Source organism: Ptychodera flava, chromosome 11 (genome assembly GCF_041260155.1).
Source record: "Ptychodera flava strain L36383 chromosome 11, AS_Pfla_20210202, whole genome shotgun sequence".
NCBI classification, from domain to species: domain Eukaryota; kingdom Metazoa; phylum Hemichordata; class Enteropneusta; family Ptychoderidae; genus Ptychodera; species Ptychodera flava.
In genome coordinates this window covers 6,126,052-6,146,847 of record NC_091938.1, presented here as the reverse complement: position 1 = coordinate 6,146,847, position 20,796 = coordinate 6,126,052, and positions in this window count along the sequence as shown.

Here is a 20,796-nt window from a genome sequence, read left to right as displayed (position 1 = left end):
CCGCAAGCAGGTGCGCGGCTGCGTGCTCGGCCTGATTACCTGCTGTCGGTCCAACCGCATCCGAAATGCCAACCTGACGGAGACCAAGGACTGTGAAATGCAGACATACAACAATACAGACTGTCGGTGTTGAACTCTTTTCCAGATCTCAGGACTCTGCGAGAGAAAAAGATCTAGCAAAGAATCGTTTGTGTGAATTACAATGAGTGCAAGAGTATGTTTTGTCCAACGAATTGAGAACTTAAACTAAGGAAATCTTGCACGTTTTCATATTTACAGGCTATAAAACATAGACTTTAATACTTTGTCAAGCAAGCAAGCACAAATATATATATATATATATATATATATATATATATATATATATATATATATATATATATATATATATATATATATAACATGCATACATATACATACATACATACATACATACATACATACATACATACATACATACATACATACATACATACATACATACATACATACATACATACATGCATGCATGCATGCATGCATGCATGCATGCATGCATGCATGCATGCATGCATGCATACATACATACATACATACATGCATACATACATACATGTCCTTCTATACTCATAATGTACATATAGATTTATATGCATAGATGCATACGTCATTTTTATGTACCAGAATTATTCAAATAATAGTTTTCAGGCATTTTTCTATCATAATTTCGTTGTACGTGTTGAACTTGGCAAGAGAGTGTGTCACTCAGTCACAGGAACATGGGTACTTAACCCCTTGACTACCAAGGCCAATGTTTTCTAATATACCAGGCCCCTTATGTAAATATTGATAAAATATTGGGTGTGGTCATTGCATGAACACTGCTTAGAGTTAAAATTAAGTAAGTACCAATAAACCATATATTTTCTGAATCAGCATGAAATTCCCCACTTTTTCATACATAAGTTTTGTATTTCCAGGTCACGTGACTGATCACATGACACATCATGTGACCCGAGTAGGCAAAGAATATGAATATTTGAAGCATCAGGACGTGTTTTGAAATCCATAAAATGACGCAAATTTGAATACAGTTGCAATTCTCATGGCATTCTTTACATCTATGTAATAATAACTACCCTTTCCTTTATCTATAGATGTACCTATTTAAGATTTTTCATACAAAAGGCAGAGTAAATGAACCATAAACATCAGCATCTGACATGATTCTCTATTCGAAAATCAACACATTTTATATTTGTAAACACCTGCTTTATGTCTTCCTTGCAGAAACATGCATCTAAAATGGTTATGATTTATCAAAAAATAATTCACAATATTTAAAAATACATTTTAGGGAACAACGTATCACATGACCAAACACATGACCGGTCATGTGACCAGTCATATTGATAATATGGCTTCTATAAAATTTCAATGGCTCATTTAGTAAAAATTGTATTTTCTCTAGTTTTATTCACGAATATTGCTGTTAATAGAACATATTTACATATAAATCATTTGTTTTCAATAAATAAACATTTCATTTCATTAAAAAAAAAACCATAAACATCTTCTCGATCGTCCGTACTTCTGAAAAATGTAAACAATCAGCGCGAGGCTTCTGTGATCAGCCTGACCTTTCAGGGTCGAGGTCATGGGTCACGACATTTGCTTCCGGATTTTGGCCATACTCGGACGTACGGGGCGCAATCACATTCAGGCCAGATCGGAATACATCAATCTTAGTCGTGCTGCGTGCCGACGCCGAAATTACGGATTTTTAGCGACAAACACAAAGCAAATACACCTATTTAACTGTGCCGGATATTTCCGGCACTCTAGGTATATGGTAATTCAATATGGCGCCGGATATATCCGGCGCCATAGGTAGTCAAGGGTTAAAGCCTACTGGACTGAACAATTGGTGCCACTTTCTTCAATTTTTCCGAATTGTCCAGGAACTGCGTAGGAGTAGACTTGTAGTTGGATGCACACAATGACAGCCTAATTCAGGTAAAAAAATTCCTCGGGGGGAGATATTCGGACTCTAAATTTTTGACAATAACTTTTCTGATCTACAGCTTGTAGAGGCTCACTTTAAAACTTTAATTTCCCCTCAGGGTTAAGATAGGAATTGACGCCATTCTGAATTTCAAATATGAGGAAATGTTAAGAAATTGCGTCTCTTGTACCAAACTTTGCACAGTGACCCCTGATTGTTATGCTCATTTGGTAAGTTTATTGTTGAAAATTCCCTGAGGAAAGTTTGAGCAAAAGTTATAAATCTTTCAATTCCAAACGCATACTATATTCAGGCAGCAGTGATAGCGTGATCTTGTTTTTAAGTCTGCTATGTTACACGTACGCATCGAATAGCTCAAGGTCGCCCAGTCACTATGTTCTAAATTCTCAGTATTAACATGTCATCGCGTGATATACCTGGAAGAGTTGCGACCTAATTACACTTGGTATGACTTTTCTGAGTGCCTTCCACGGCGCTCAGGGTCACGTTTTGATGATAAATTAAACACTGCGATCTGTCAGAACTCCCGATCAGTCAGAAATCCACTTTAAAAGCAAGGAGTAACTACGATGGCCGAGAGAGTTCTTCCAATGCAAAATTCAAAATGCAAAATTCAAAATGCAAAATGCAAAATTCAAAATGCAAAATTCAAAATGCAAAATGCAAAATTCAAAATGCAAAATGCGAAATGCAAAATGCAAAATTCAAAATGCAAAATGCAAAATTCAAAATGCAAAATGCAAAATGCAAAATTCAATACTTGAAAACGAGGCTTGACAGGCGCCATCGTGGTCGAATATTTATGATGGCTAGATTTTCATAACTATTTTGAGTTCTTCATCAAAGATTGCTTTCTCACTTTGTTTGTGATCGGGGCCGTGACTCGTGAAAGGTATTAATCTGGCGACCATATAATTAATCCATGGCATTTTTATGCCAACCATATTTCAATGTGGAAATAAATCACAGAAAGACCCGATAAATTATTTCTTTAGGGATTTCAGACCTAAGGAAATGACGTTTTTAAGCAATTTTACATAAATCGTTGCAAATTTGTGAATGAATTCGAAAATTAAATTGCGCTAGGTGCGCGATACGGCCAGGCATTTTTCTAGTTTTAAAAGAGAAAAACATTTGTGAGGAATCAGCTTTAAATCGATGTTTACTAGTGTTGACTTCCAATATTGCGCATGAAGTAGTTGCTCTTGTGCGACGTGCAGTGTTCTGTCTTATGCGAGCAACAAAATCGAATATTGCTATTTGATACACAGCCCTTTATTTCAGATATGTGAGGAATCAGCTTTAAATCGATGTTTACTTGTGTTGACTTCCAATATTGCGCATGAAGTAGTTGCTCTTGTGCGACGTGCAGTGTTCTGTCTTATGCGAGCAACAAAATCGAATATTGCTATTTGATACACAGCCCTTCATTTCAGATATGCGATTTTCGATATTGGTTTTGACGCGACCATGTTTATATTTTTAGCGATGATCCTGTCTCATTCAGACTATAATACATTTTAGATAAAACATCCGCCCGTGCCTATACTGTTGACGGTTGCTTTAATAGCTGACGCCTAAAAAGGCACTTCTTCCTGCCATGGTGATACTTTCTGATAAAACGGTAGTGTCTATGCTGAGACGCCGTTTACTCGGCCTGAGGCTGATCTCAAAGTCTGGCACAAGTACAGCTATGGATCTAGAACAGCTGTCAGTCGATGATAGTTACATAAAGGCACTTCTTGATTCCGTGAAAAGTGAAAAAGAAAGAAGAACAGACATTAAGCCTTAGAGAACTGCAAATCAATTACGTGTTTATCAACCCCAATCAATTAATTATTTTATTCTGAATAAGGAAGGCATCTAGTTGAAAAGTAGGTACCCTGAAACTTTGTCCATTCTGTCACACGCAACTCCATAGCAGCTCTATCGGGATGGGATGGGGCATGGTGACCATGTATCGTCTCTATTTCGGAAACAAAGCAGAGTAACTCGTTTGTAATTAAATACGCCTGACTGAAAAGTTTATTTAATGTACAGCTTATTATTTTTGGCATAACCGTCCGATTTGTGACGTCAGCATTAGAAATGAAAAATTGACAAATGAAACTCCCGGTTCTACACCAAATGTCGATATTCGATTTATTCCAAGCATATTGTAAAGCGATGGTCTTTGTATCTTCTCACTTATTTCATGCGAACAATGCAGAGGTGCTGGATTTCAAACCAATATGCGTTTACTTCTCCAATATCATCATCAAATGTAAGCTGGCAGCGTAATGCATGGCGTTACATGTAAAATGCGATGTTTTATATGCCAACTCTAAAACGACAATCACAGAAAGAAATATGACGATATTATTGCTTCTTCGATTTCGACATTAAGATTCGGTTGGCCTGAAATCGAAATAAAATTGGCTTCTCAACACAGCTATCATGTGTACTATCAGCAATATTATTGTTGGGCATAAATTCTAGTCCTAGTTAATTAATTTTTTCAGCATAGCAATGGCCATTAGTCATAAACAGGCTATGTTGAAATTCTTAATGCTGGGCATGTGTTCATACTCTAGGGTCAGAATGGGAATGTTGTGTTGATACTCAGAACAAAAGGACTGAAACAGTCGGAGTTACTGTGCCTTTAATTCAATAGTATTACCTATAAGCCTAAGGAATGTATATAAGGTATGTAAAGCCTCGTTTCCAAGTATTGAATTTTGCATTTTGCATTTTGCATTTCGCATTTTGCATTTTGAATTTTGCATTTTGCATTTTGAATTTTGCATTTTGCATTTTGCATTTTGCATTTTGCATTTTGCATTTTGCATTTTGAATTTTGCATTTTGCATTTTGCATTTTGAATTTTGCATTTTGCATTTTGCATTTTGAATTTTGCATTTTGAATTTTGCATTTTGCATTTTGCATTTTGAATTTTGAATTTTGCATTTTGCATTTTGCATTTTGAATTTTGCATTTTGCATTTTGAATTTTGCATTTTGCATTTTGCATTTTGCAGTGCAAAATTCAAAATTCATTACTTGGAAACGATGACTTATATACTTAATACATAGCTTAGGCTTATATGTAATACAATTGAATTAAAGGCCCAGTAACTCCGACTGCTTTCAGTAGTTTTGTTTTGTGTATCAACAAAACATTCACATTCTGACCCTACAGTATGAACACATGTCTAGCATTAAGTGTATTGTGCAAAGGCGCTTTTTGCTGTAATAGGGTATAAACAGTCGATTTGAACTTTTGTGGTCTATACTGAGACCAAAAACACAAGAAATAAGATATTCGACTAGGCATGGCGTGTAAACATCCTCTTCACTTCATGTTATAAACAAATAAAAAAGATATCGAGCTGAACTATTTCGTTTTCTTTGGTTTTTGGAAAAGAGATGCAAATTGAATGTGCTGTTAAATTTATTTTCGAACTCTAGGCATTATTATTTTTCATGAATTTTGCTGCATTTATCATTAGAGTTGACGTTCAATTGTCGACCACTCACGATTTAGCAGAAATTAGAAGAATGCAGGCAGTGTAAATTACTTGCTATATAACATTACTTGTTTAAAGCTCCCTAAGCAGAATCTTTTGGCTGTTTTTTTCAGAAATTTTGTTTTGTGGTTTCCACTTCACTTTCTGCATTGAATCCCTAAACTGCCATTTAATGCCAAGTATTTAGCATATCAACATAACCTATATGAGTATAATCTCCATTGTTATTGTTGAAAATTGTATTCAAGTCCGGATTAGAATTCATTTGTAAACAATAAACAATGATCACTACACACATACAAGCTGTATTGACAAAATGGATACTCGAAATTTCAGCATGATGAAGGATTGGGGTCAGATACGGTAGTTGATATACAGAAGCAGAGTACTGAAAAAAATGCCACAAGTTACAGCTTATGTCCTTTTAATAACGAGCTCTATGAAACCTTAGTTCCCTGAATATTAGGTTTACATATTCAATATTAGGTCAATATTAGGTCAACATGGTCAAATGTAAAAATACCACTATTTTTCTGTTATGGTTACGATGGCTTGTCGTATCCCTATCACTTGTATTCCGAAAAGACTGTAATATTGACCAAAAGGAAGTATTTTACCCTGTATACGCAGCCCATAAAAAACTGTCCGTTTGTTGTCATATCATCAGAAAATCAACCATGCCGTTGTAATTATGTGGTCGCAAGATTGATACTTTTTACGGCCCAGATCACAAACAAATGATTGAAACTATGAAATGAGAAAGCAATCTTTGATGAAGAACTCAAAATAGTTATGAAATCTAGCCTCATAAATATCCGACCAAGATGGCGCCTGTCAAGCCTCGTTTCCAAGTATTGAATTTTGACATTTGCATTTTGAATTTTGCATTTTGCATTTTGCATTTGAATTTTGCATTTTGAATTTTGCATTTTGCATTTTGAATTTTGCATTTTGCATTTTGCATTTTGCATTTTGAATTTTGCATTTTGCATTTTGCATTTGCATTTTGCATTTTGCATTTGAATTTTGCATTTTGAATTTTGCATTTTGAATTTTGCATTTTGAATTTTGCATTTTGAATTTGAATTTTGCATTTGCATTTTGAATTTTGCATTTTGCATTTTGCATTTTGCATTTTGAATTTTGAATTTTGCATTTTGCATTTTGCATTTTGCAGTGCAAAATTCAAAATTCCTTACTTGGAAACCGATGACTTATATACTTAATACATATCTTAGGCTTATATGTAATACAATTGAATTAAAGGCCCAGTAACTCCGACTGCTTTTAGTAGTTTTGTTTTGTGTATCAACAAAACATTCACATTCTGACCCTACAGTATGAACACATGTCTAGCATTAAGTGTATTGTGCAAAGGCGCTTTTTGCTGTAATAGGGTATAAACAGTCGATTTGAACTTTTGTGGTCTATACTGAGACCAAAAACACAAGAAATAAGATATTCGACTAGGCATGGCGTGTAAACATCCTCTTCACTTCATGTTATAAACAAATAAAAAAGATATCGAGCTGAACTATTTCGTTTTCTTTGGTTTTTGGAAAAGAGATGCAAATTGAATGTGCTGTTTAATTTATTTCGAACTCTAGGCATTATTATTTTTATGAATTTTGCTGCATTTATCATTAGAGTTGACGTTCAATTGTCGACCACTTACGATTTAGCAGAAATTAGAAGAATGCAGGTAGTGTAAATTACTTGCTATATAACATTACTTGTTTAAAGCTCCCTAAGCAGAATCTTTTGGCTGTTTTTTCAGAAATTTTGTTTTGTGGTTTCCACTTCACTTTCTGCATTGAATCCCTAAACTGCCATTTAATGCCAAGTATTTAGCATATCAACATAACCTATATGAGTATAATCTCCATTGTTATGTTTGAAAATTGTATTCAAGTCCGGATTAGAATTCATTTGTAAACAATAAACAATGATCACTACACACATACAAGCTGTATTGACAAAATGGATACTCGAAATTTCAGCATGATGAAGGATTGGGGTCAGATACGGTAGTTGATATACAGAAGCAGAGTACTGAAAAAAATGCCACAAGTTACAGCTTATGTCCTTTTAATAACGAGCTCTATGAAACCTTAGTTCCCTGAATATTAGGTTTACATATTCAATATTAGGTCAACATGGTCAAATGTAAAAATACCACTATTTTTCTGTTATGGTTACGATGGCTAGTCGTATCCCTATCACTTGTATTCCGAAAAGACTCTAATATTGACCAAAAGGAAGTATTTTACCCTGTATACGCAGCCCATAAAAAACTGTCCGTTTGTTGTCATATCATCAGAAAATCAACCATGCCGTTGTAATTATGTGGTCGCAAGATTGATACTTTTTACGGCCCAGATCACAAACAAATGATTGAAACTATGAAATGAGAAAGCAATCTTTGATGAAGAACTCAAAATAGTTATGAAAATCTAGCCTCATAAATATCCGACCAAGATGGCGCCTGTCAAGCCTCGTTTCCAAGTATTGAATTTTGCATTTTGCATTTTGAATTTTGCATTTTGCATTTTGCATTTTGCATTTTGCATTTTGAATTTTGCATTTTGCATTTTGAATTTTGCATTTTGCATTTTGCATTTTGCATTTTGAATTTTGCATTTTGCATTTTGCATTTTGAATTTTGCATTTTGCATTTTGCATTTTGAATTTTGCATTTTGCATTTTGCATTTTGAATTTTGCATTTTGCATTTTGAATTTTGCATTTTGCATTTTGCATTTTGCATTTTGCAGTGCAAAATTCAAAATTCATTACTTGGAAACGATGACTTATATACTTAATACATACCTTAGGCTTATATGTAATACAATTGAATTAAAGGCCCAGTAACTCCGACTGCTTTCAGTAGTTTTGTTTTGTGTATCAAAACATTCACATTCTGACCCTACAGTATGAACACATGTCTAGCATTAAGTGTATTGTGCAAAGGCGCTTTTGCTGTAATAGGGTATAAACAGTCGATTTGAACTTTTGTGGTCTATACTGAGACCAAAAACACAAGAAATAAGATATTCGACTAGGCATGATAATAATCCGTGGCATTATTAGGCCAACCATATTTCGATGTTGAAATCAGAGAAAGACATGATAAATTATGTCTAAATTGCATTTTGTCACAGATTTCAGACCCAAGGAAATGACGTTTACAAGCTAATTTTACATAAACTGCTGCGATTTTGTGAACGAATTCGCAAATTTAAATTGCGCGAGGTGCGCGATACATTTTGCGGCCAGGCATTTTTCAAGTTTGGAAAGAGAAAAACATTTGTGTGGAATCGGCTTTAAATTGATATTTACGAGTGTTGACTACCAATATTGCGCATGAAGTAGTTGCTCATGTGCGACGTGTTCTGTCTTATGCGCGCAACAAGATCGAATATTGCAATATGATACACTGCTCCTTATTTCGGATATGCGATTTTCGATATTGGTTCGGACCCAACAATGTTACATTTTTAGTGATAATCCCGTCTCACTGAGACTGATACATTTTAGACAAAACATCCATCCGCGCCTATACTGTCGACGGTTTCCTCAATAGCTGGTGTCTACATGCAAAAAGCGCGCTCCTTCCTGCCCTTGTGATGCTTTCTGATAAAACTGCAAAGCTAGTATCTATGCTGAGCCGCTGTTAACTCAGCCTGAGGCTGATCTGAAAGTCTGGCACAAGGATAGCTATGGATCTAGAACGGCTGTCAGTCGATGATAGTTACATAAAGGCACTTCTTGATCACGGAAAAAGTGAAAAAAGAAAGTAAAAAAAGACATCGAGCTGTAGAGAACTGCAAATTAATTACGTCTTTATCAACCCCCATCAATTTTTTATTCTGAACAAGGAACGCATCTAGCCGAAAAGTAGTTACCCTGAAACTTTGTCCACTCTGGCAAACGCAACTCAATAAACAGCTCTATTGGGATGATGGGGGGGTGGGGGAGTATGGTGACCATGTGCCGTCTGTTTCGGAAACAAAGCAGAGTAACTCGTTTGTAATTAAATATGCCTGACTGAAACTTTCATTTACTGTAAAACTTATTTTGTTTGGCATCATAGTCGTTCGACTTGTGACGCCAGGTCAAAGTCAACATTAAAACCGCAATTTTCTATTCCAGGTTCTCGCATTAGTGGAGTTCTCCTCCCAGTCAAACACTTGGCCAGTATGATGTCTAAACTGATCTCAACCTTTTGGCTCCTTTTGCTAATCCTGCAAGCAGAGTTTATACAAGGTTAGCGTTTGATTGACGGTCGGTTCAAATCGTCAGCGGTCATTGATTCCCCAACACCAACGCTCGAATTTCCTAAAAAAATCGTCTTCCAGTTGCGTTAGAATTTGAATATAACCACATAGTTTGATCGGAAGCAGCTTCGCGCTGACTGCTTGGTAGTTTTCTACCCTGTTGCGGCCGGAAAAAACTAAAACTGGCATTTTCTGGAGCGTGTGCCCGCGTGTTGCGTATTTGGTATCCACTTACACAGTGAACGCAACCACGGCTTCGCGCCCTTTTAAAAGGAGGCTCCGCCTTTACAAATGAAACATTGACAAATGAATTGACTTCCTGTTCTACACCAAATTTTGATATTCGATTTATTCCTAGCATATTGCCAAGCGATGGTCTTTACACCATCTCACTTGTTTCGTGCGAACATTGCATATGTGCTGGATTTTGAGCTAATACGCGTTTCGTTCTCTAATATCATCATCATATATAAGCTGGCCGCGTAATGCACGGCGTTACATGTAAAATCCGATGTTGGAAATGCCAACTCCAAAACGACAATCACAGAAAGAAAAATGACGATATTTCAGAATTCCTTCTTCGATTTTGACATTCAAATTCGGTTGGCCTGAAAATGCCACGGATTGGCATGGCGTGTAAACATCCTCTTCACTTCATGTTATAAACAAATAAAAAAGATATCGAGCTGAACTATTTCGTTTTCTTTGGTTTTTGGAAAAGAGATGCAAATTGAATGTGCTGTTAAATTTATTTTCGAACTCTAGGCATTATTATTTTTTATGAATTTTGCTGCATTTATCATTAGAGTTGACGTTCAATTGTCGACCACTCACGATTTAGCAGAAATTAGAAGAATGCAGGTAGTGTAAATTACTTGCTATATAACATTACTTGTTTAAAGCTCCCTAAGCAGAATCTTTTGGCTGTTTTTTCAGAAATTTTGTTTTGTGGTTTCCACTTCACTTTCTGCATTGAATCCCTAAACTGCCATTTAATGCCAAGTATTTAGCATATCAACATAACCTATATGAGTATAATCTCCATTGTTATTGTTGAAAATTGTATTCAAGTCCGGATTAGAATTCATTTGTAAACAATAAACAATGATCACTACACACATACAAGCTGTATTGACAAAATGGATACTCGAAATTTCAGCATGATGAAGGATTGGGGTCAGAAACGGTAGTGATATACAGAAGCAGAGTACTGAAAAAATGCCACAAGTTACAGCTTATGTCCTTTTAATAACGAGCTCTATGAAACCTTAGTTCCCTGAATATTAGGTTTACATATTCAATATTAGGTCAACATGGTCAAATGTAAAAATACCACTATTTTTCTGTTATGGTTACGATGGCTAGTCGTATCCCTATCACTTGTATTCCGAAAAGACTCTAATATTGACCAAAAGGAAGTATTTTACCCTGTATACGCAGCCCATAAAAAACTGTCCGTTTGTTGTCATATCATCAGAAAATCAACCATGCCGTTGTAATTATGTGGTCGCAAGATTGATACTTTTTACGGCCCAGATCACAAACAAATGATTGAAACTATGAAATGAGAAAGCAATCTTTGATGAAGAACTCAAAATAGTTATGAAAATCTAGCCTCATAAATATCCGACCAAGATGGCGCCTGTCAAGCCTCGTTTCCAAGTATTGAATTTTGCATTTTGCATTTTGCATTTTGAATTTTGCATTTTGCATTTTGAATTTTGCATTTTGCATTTTGCATTCTGAATTTTGCATTTTGCATTTTGAATTTTGCATTTTGCATTTTGAATTTTGCATTTTGCATTTTGCATTTTGCATTTTGCATTTTGCATTTTGAATTTTGCATTTTGCATTGGAAGAACTCTCTCGGCCATCGTAAGTAACAGCTCTTTCATCTACTCCTTGACCCATTCTTGAAAAGCTATCGAGTGAGAAACAATCAGCGACGGAAACGTAAACATCTCCATCAAAGAAGAAGCTGGATGAAAAGAATGATCAGTAAAAAAGGTTTTAAACTTCAAAATTTACAACCATATAGTTGAATAAAAAATATCAATGTTTCTATTTTTGTTCCCTATTTCAGAATCCAAAATACTTTTCTCCGTGTCAATTAACCCATACTCCTTGTCTTCTACACGCCATAGCCACAACCTTTCCAAGACATGTACCATTTACATACTACCATCCAGGTAAACCGATCACACTACGAGGATACTTATATATATATATATATATATATATATATATATATATATATATATATATATATATATATATATATATATATATATATATATATATATATATATATATATATATATATATATATATATATATATATATATATATATATATATATATATATATATATGTATATGTATATATATATATATATATATATATATATGACAAAGATCATGGTGTAGCATTTTCAGATTTCAATATAACATCAAGAGTAAACAGGTTTAAAATATATGTAAATATTTGAAAAACGTCTTTCTCAATAAAGATAATCATTCTTCAGGAAAATTTGCATAGTCTAATTTACTGCAGACATGGCGGGGTTCTTTGCATGACGAGCAGATGTCGTAGTCAGCAGCTGGAATTCGTCTGACTGGACTCCGGTTAAGCCTTATGCCAACTTTGTAGTGTGTGTTGGAATACTGGAGAATTACCACAATTACCATAGAAACGAGGGATTTTGTAAAGCAGTAAGCATGGATGAACTCGCATGACGACCTAACGGTGTTGTTATCACAGACAGTCCATGTTCAGGATTTGCATAACGAGTAGTATAATTTTTTAATCAAGAGGATAGTTGCTAAGGAAACCCGGCTTTCTATGGTTTTGTCAAAATTCCCATATGAGTCATATTCGTTTTATTTGCAAAACATTTTTCTCGCATTTCATCAACTTCAATCTCTCTCTCTCTCTCTCTCTCTCTCTCTCTCTCTCTCTCTCTCTCTCTCTTTCTCTCCCCTCTTTTAAACATGTCACAATGTTGCTCACTAGATACTCCCCTCTAATTAACTTCCTGATGGGAGTTTTTATGGACGCTAGAGCGCCATCAGTCTGTCAGGCAATTTTTGAGATTTTGAAGTAAAATATAGCTGGCAAGCTTACCTCTATATCCAGACTCCAGTTCGTTTATCGATCACACAAAGGCTTATAGAATGAGTGGAAATTGATATGTGATAATTCAAAAGTGATAGTTTTCGTCAAAGCATTTTATTACGCATTTTACCCCTCTTTTAAGATTAACCCTATAGGTTTGAGGGTTTTGAGAAGAATTATATCGGATCTACTTCGGATACAGATAGCGGCGAAAATACAGTATGAACAAAAAGTACGCTCAAAGGACAAAGACAACTACGTGCAAGTAAATACGATACATAGAAACAGTGAAAGGAAAAGTCGTGATGCACTTAGATCTTCCTATGGATCGTCATTGTGCTTGTAAATTTGCTATAGAAGTTGCTTTCATGACCTGCCAAACCTAAGGTCACGCGAGGATGTGGCGCCTTTGTTCAGACAGTGCGCTGAGTGGGAGTTACATGTTATGCACGCATAAACACACCGGTCGCTGAATGCTTACATCCCTTTTGCTATGCACCATTCGTCAGTCATTTTCAATATGTAGTGCTCCCCTCATGGGGATACATCAATCGCTCCTCGATTTCGCTTTCCACCTACTCAAACCTCGGTGACAAGGCTTACAAAAGATTCGTTTAAAGGTAAAAAAACCAAGTTGACAGCCTGGGGCTAAAATGTAAAATACGGTGCTTCTAATCGCGTCCCCTTCTAGTTCCCTGGAACTGCAGTGGTGCCCATGTTATGATTTATCAATATTTTACAGAATGCGGCTCTTGGAGAACACTTAAAGGGAACTAGAACTGCGCCTGAGCGACTTTCTTGTTTACAAACATGCACGATATCTAGATGCATGGAACATCTGACTTTTACGATGTGCTTCGAGCGCAGTTCCAACGATCTGTGCGCCTCAGGGATAGATATTCGGACTCAAATTTTTACAATTCTTTTCAGAGCCATCACTTGTACCCCCAAGTGGGGATTCAGTTTAAAGCTCTTGGAGTACGAAAAATATTAACTGTCATACTTTTTCAAAAATGAAAAATTTCATGTCTCCCATAGAGTTAACACTGTAATGGCAGTCATTTGAATTTTCCAAATTAAAATATCGGTACAATTTCAACGTTAGGTAATTTGTTTCTCCGGTACCTAACTTTGCAAGGTGACCCCTGAGGAAAGTTTGAGCAAAAGTTTAAGTCTCCAACTTTTGAGTTGAATATCTATCTATCTATCTAGCTAGCTATCTATCTATCTATCTATCTATCTATCTATCTATCTATCTATCTATCTATCGGTAGGTCGGTCTGTCTATCTGTCTGTCTGTCTGTCTGTCTGTCTATCTATCTATCTAGCTAGCTAGCTAGCTAGCTAGCTATCTATCTATCTAGCTATCTAGCTAGCTAGCTAGCTATGTTGGAAACACCACAATGGAATGTCTTATGATGGCTATGAAAAACAACCCACGAAGATAAACAGAACGCAAGGTTTATAATGATTGCCGTACAGTATTCAATGAAGGTATATTTGTATTGATATGTTGATTGTTCGAATTGATATTTCTATCTTGTCGCGCTCACGATTCAATAAAATTAATCGACTTTTTGCTCAATGTCGACTTGAGCGAGGTATACGTAATAAATAATGTCTGACCCTCGCTTTGTTCGTCTCAAGACGTCAATAAAAGTAAATAAAAAGGTATTTTGCAAGATTTTTGTAACAATAACATCATCCGTCGACTGGGAATTGAATTGTTCAAATATTCAACGAACGCACAGTTTCAAAGGAGGACTTTGTATGAAAAGATTAAATATTTATATTCACTTTGGCATTGGGATATCTTGTCCTTAAGTGGGGTGATGTCAGGCCGTCTAAAATCTGAGTGGGTCGTTTCAGCCTCAGAGCGGGGGCACAACTCATCTCTATGTGGAGTCAAGCTCTCTGCTTCTTAAAAACCATAGTGGGATAGCCTCGAGGCACGTTTTTGTTCCGTTGAAAGAACACCACGCATAAATTTTCCATCATCGGCGTTTCAATGAGCAGTGCAGTTGCTATACCGCACCGCCCGACTCAATTCACCGACAACATGGACGGTTAGTTAGTTAAACTGATGTACCTTCGAGCAAGCTGGGTAATAGCATCTCTGAGATGTTTGCTCTCTGTTGAGTGGTTTCTTCCGTTGTTCTCGAAGTAAGGTTGCCTCTCTCGATACTCTTTTCACTCAAGGCTAAATTGTAGCATTCGTGACTTTTTGGGAAAACTCAAGACAGGCCGTCTAAATTGGGGAAGCCAACATTAAACTTGGAGCATGATAATCAGCCTAGCGGAGACAGCATTGCGTTACCTGACATTTAACGAAACAGACAAACACAAAACGAATCTCTGTAAAGCTTTCTACCATGGATACTTATGTTCATTTTCTAAAGCTGTTGTTCATCAAAGGAATAATATCAGACATCCGAGACAACAGTAGTGTCCCTGGAGCCTCTGAAGCGTTTGTCAAAGTTTAATGTCCCTGGCGTGATCAAAATCTCTCCCTAGGCAGATTTCGCGGCATACGAAGACTGACCTGCGACACTAAAGATTTCTACACATTGTCGGTCTACAGCTGGTATAGACTTCTTTTGAAACTTTTACTATAGAAGAAACTAACATGTCATTTTCTCTCTTATGTGAAAATTGATATATTTATTGTTTCCTGACCAAAATAAAATAAACACGAGTTTCCTTTAACATGCCTTTAGAAGTGGGGAAGGTCGATCGGGAACTTATTTATTTGTTTTTATTTTACATTAAATGGGTTTGACCGATATGCAAATGGCTAACATTTGGGGAAATCGTGCACGATTTCAGAAAATGTGAAAATATGTTAGGGTAGTAGGGTCTTTAACGGGTTAGGTATTGTGTTATTTGGTCCGATTGAGGTGGCACAGGGACTATGCTAGCTATTTTGATCAGGAGGAAATTTTTACGAGACGACCTCAGACTGCTCTTATCAGTTATAAAGGGAGAAATGTACAGGTTACTTTGATAAGTACGGGCAAAATGGTTTTAACCCTTTGTGCGCCAACGTCAATTTTGCTCCCCTTTACAAAATATATCTTAGTCAATTTTTCTCAGATTTTTGCCAAAGTCTTGACAACAAACTGTAGCCAATAAAATATGATGTCCATTTGATCCAAAATTATCAAAACAATTCTGAAAAATTCATAAAAATTGGCAAAATGTGGCAGTAAAATTTTGGTTGGGTAAATTACAGCACTCAAAGGGTTAAAAGGTCATGATCGGTGAATGTAGTACCTTGTGGGGCTACCGAATATTATTATTATTATTTGTTTATTGATGTGGAATTTATCATCAGATTATCCTTGGTCAAGGACAAAATCTGTTTATTTCAATTATGTGCGCTGTAATTAATTTACTTGCAATTTGTTCATCTACAAGTTCACAGGGTACTTGTCATATCATTTAAAACTTTTGCTCACTGCTTACGCAAGAGACACGAACATTCCCCGTTGATAGGCTGAAATAATGCTCATTTACATACTTTGCACAAACGTATATTAATATTTCGAGCGGGGAGCATCGGATGCTCAACAACCACTGATGTCAGATCATAGCAGAGGCGAAGATCCCCCTCTACAGTCTGGTTAATAGATAGGAACATCCCGTACAAACTTACCAGATGTATGTCTATGCGCCCTCAACGGTTAAACCGAGCACCGAGATGAGACAAGTCAAAACAACTTGTAGCTACAGGTTGAAGACCCCATTGATCAGCGCGCAGCGCACATGGTGTAAGATTCAGGAAATCTTTTTGAGCATAGTAAACAAACGTGAACTGAAAGCAACAGTTAATAATCTTTACGAGAACAGGCACTCTGTTACATACCACTGTTACATCGAAAAACTCTGAACTGGGAGTTTGTTATTTATCTATCCCAATTTAATTTATCGTATATATCGCACATGCAGGAGAAATATAGGACTCAATATTCTCCTGTGACATAAACTGTTATATCTTTCAACAATTTCTAGTATTGATTACGACCCACGGAGCGAGCATTTTCTACCTTTGGTAGTTTATTCTTTCAAACAGCAGACCCTTTTGAACTTTAAGTTTCTTGTCGTCTTTGGTGAGAGTAAAATATATTCCTCAAATAAAGGGGTCATTTACGTAACGACTCAATAGTTTACAGCAATCTTTGAGACCCTTACGAAGTGAAAACTGTGACTCATAAAAATATAACTTATCAAACCCAGGCTGAATAACAATACACTTTTGATTTCTTAATTTTCAATTTAGGAGTACCTTTGCACTTCAAACACGGCTAGAACCTCACCACAATCTTACTAACCAGTGTGTAACAAGCACTATAATTGTTTTTGTTTGTTTGTTTTTTTGTTTGTTTGTTTGTTTGAAGTCATCAAAAGTTACAGCTACTGGTCCTTTTAAGTACATCAAAAATCTTACATTACGTACTTTTGATAGACGTAGGGACACTCAGGGTCATTGACCTTAAAAGTACACTAGAGTAAAAGAGTTTTAAGCATGCAAGGGTTTGTAGTTTTGTTGGGAAGATGCCCGAGGTTTCGTAGTTAAATGTCTTCTACGAAGAATGTAACACTCTTACTTTTTTGACTTCATTAAAATTTACCTCATTTAGATTATTGTTCGAACATATGGGTCATTGTTCAATCACACTTTTATCTCGTATAGAAAGACAGCAGAAAACTGTTACCAGATCAAGATTTTAATACTCCAAGTTATGTTTTATTTAAATCCTTAAGAGGGCGGGTTGCCAATTCGTGAAAGAGTTTCATACAATGAATCAGTTTTAATGTACAAAGTTCTGAATAACCTTGCTCCTGATTATCTAAACGTTTTAGAGGTGTAAAGCAGATCGATTCCATGGACGTAACACAAGGTCTGCAAACAGAGAAGATGTGTATATTCCAGGGCATAGACCCCAATTTTTCAAAAGAAGTTTTAAGTACAACGGGGTTAAAATATGGAATACTTTGCCTTGAGAGATCAAATCTAGTTCTTCACTTCTATCATTCAAAAGAAATTGCAAGTGCCATTTTTTTAAATAGATGGGTTAATCTTACTTTTATGTAATTTTTTAATTTGTTTTTAGATTTTTTTTACTTGTAGCGTTTTTACATTTTTTTCAGTATAAAGTTTTCTTCCTGAATTATTTTTTTAATGTAAATATTGTAAATGTTGTTTTACTCGACTCTGTGTGAGAAGAGCCTCAGGCTCAACAGTTTATCGAGTTTAAATAAAGTCTAATAATAATAATAATACCTACATGTGGAGGCTTTTATCCAAACATTGACCTGCTAGGCGGCTATATGTCGGGAAACGGTCAATTACATGCTACATTGTAAGCTAAATCTGCAAAGCAAATCTATTTATATGAATTTCGAGTGAAACAACGGGAAAATTCCCTTGGCGATACCAAAAACGCCCTCACACGGCCGAATACTCGGCGCTGCTTCCTTGAAAAGGACCACATTTTCTGACACTTACCCCTCGGCTCTTTTTACATATCTGTAGGAGTATGAAACGGTTTTATCACGTATCTTTCACATGTTAATCTCAAGTGAAACAAGAATTTCTGCATTTCGGAAAACTGAAACTTAGGTACAATTTCCTCGCAGACTATGGATGACCGACGTAGTCCTCATGACAGTCAACTAACTGATCTATACAAAGGATCAACAAATATTGGAAAACAGTTCAGACAGTGCACAAAACAAACAATTTCCTGCACTTTTATTAACATGGGGTCAATCAGGGTCATTGACCTTCCATTACGCCGGGCTAAAAGTGATTAGGCATGCAAGGCTTGGCTGTTTTTGGTCCTGATAAATTTGGGCAAGATGCCCGATGTTTCATAGCTAAATGTTTTCTACAAAGAATGTATACTCTTAGTCTTTTGACTTCATTAAAGCTTACCTACCTGTGGAGGCTTTACATCCAAAAATCGACCTTCTAGGTGGCTCTATGTTGGAAAAATGCCCATTATATGCTTGGATATAAGTTATATCTACAAAACAAGTCTATTTATATGAATTTCGAGAGAAAAAGCGGGAAAATTCGGTCATTTTGGTACTTTTTGTCCGATACGGTGGACCCTTTTTCCCTTCGGATACCCCAAAACGCCCTCACACGGCCGAGTACTCGCCGCTGCTTCCTTGATCTTTAATCGTTGTAGTTAGGGAGCCGTCATCATTTATGGCCTGGGGTTGGAGGAATTTCATCGGAAACTTTGAAATTTCGAGTAACCCCCTGAACTCTGACGAATTCTATTAACCCCCTCTCTAACACAGAAATTTTGACTGACACCCCCTCCCCCACTAAGAAAGTTAAAAATCAATACATGTATTTTGTAAAAATTTACAAAAATACAGCAATAGTAAAGACCTTTCATATCCCGGTGTACACTACTAGATTATCATCGGTTATGTCATGACGGATGAAAAAGGTGAAACCAACAAAATGAAATTCAAAGTCACAACAAAAATGTAGATATAAAAGCTCACGCTATAACCAGTATCCAACCACATAGTATTGTTTATTTTGGATGAGTATCATGACAGGGTTTTCACGAAGATATCTGACAGGACAGAATTTGAAAGTACAGGGGGGGGGGAACAAGCGGGAGGCCGAGGGGAAAGTGTCAGAGGAGGTTGTACCCTCTCTTGCGTGGAAAATTTTGAGAAATTGATATGTGCAATGGTGCAGTCTGGTGCAATGTGAGAGGTGTTTTCAATTTGTATTTTTAATAGTAAAACTGTTAGAACATCCAAGGGGAGAGGGCGAAAATTTTGAGAAATTGGTGTGTGTAACGGTGCAATCTAAGAGGTGTTTCAATTCATTTTGCACCGAAAATCGAGTAACCGCCCCTTCTTTCTCTCTACATTTTAAGCAACATCCCCTTGTAGCTTTCAATTAATTGAGTGCCCCAAAGGCTGTAAATAATGACGGCTCCCTTAGTGGGAAGTAACTGACCCGTGCGAGCGGACGATGTCTTACACGTGATATATATTCCTGTTGCAAGTGACTCTGCAAAGTTTGGTGGCTTTAGGAAGGCTTGCTTTTACGATGCCGAAGTTCTGCGAAATTTTTCAAATTTTCTCATAACATATTATGAACTTACAGATGTCTTTGTATGGACACCTCACAAACTTCCTCATTTCAAATTGTGTCAATTAGGTAAGGTCCGTTGCGATCAGTTCTGGATACTCTTTGTGTTGTCTACAAAACCCAAACCACATGCACACCAGACTGACCGCTGGACCAGAGTCTTTAATAACCCACATAGTATTCAGATTAAAACACTGAGGCACGACGAATTTCACATTATTAACCACAGGCCCTTCGAACGTCACTTGGCGAAGCCCCTATGATACAGCGAGTAAACGCGCGAAGTTTTTGGTTGAAATTCATTCATGGGCTTCCTAACTTGCTCACCATCTTTTCACTTTTTGTATCCTACACAACTTCGCAAACCGACGATATAAACGCCTGTTGCATGAAGAGGTCGAGTTAGTACGCAAAATAGTACATCAGGGCCCGCTTTGCTTCAATACTGGACCCTTCAAAGCACTTCCATGCATTTCAAGCCCCCTAATCGAAAAAGTTTGAAAAGGTTCGCTTTAAAGTGGATTATTGACGGTGGCTGCCTGATCCTCTTATCTCTCACCGTAGCTGTGGGTCCATAGCTGTAGTGTTTTCAGACGGGATTCCTGCCTTTTGCGGGCTGGTTTTGACTGGGGTTAAAATCGTAAAAGTCAAAACCAGCCCGTAAAAGGCAGGAATCCCGTCTGAAAACACCACAGCTATGGACCCACAGCTACTCTCGCCGTAAAGTACAGCCGTGTTCGTCAGCAAGCAAGTGCGCCCGCTACTG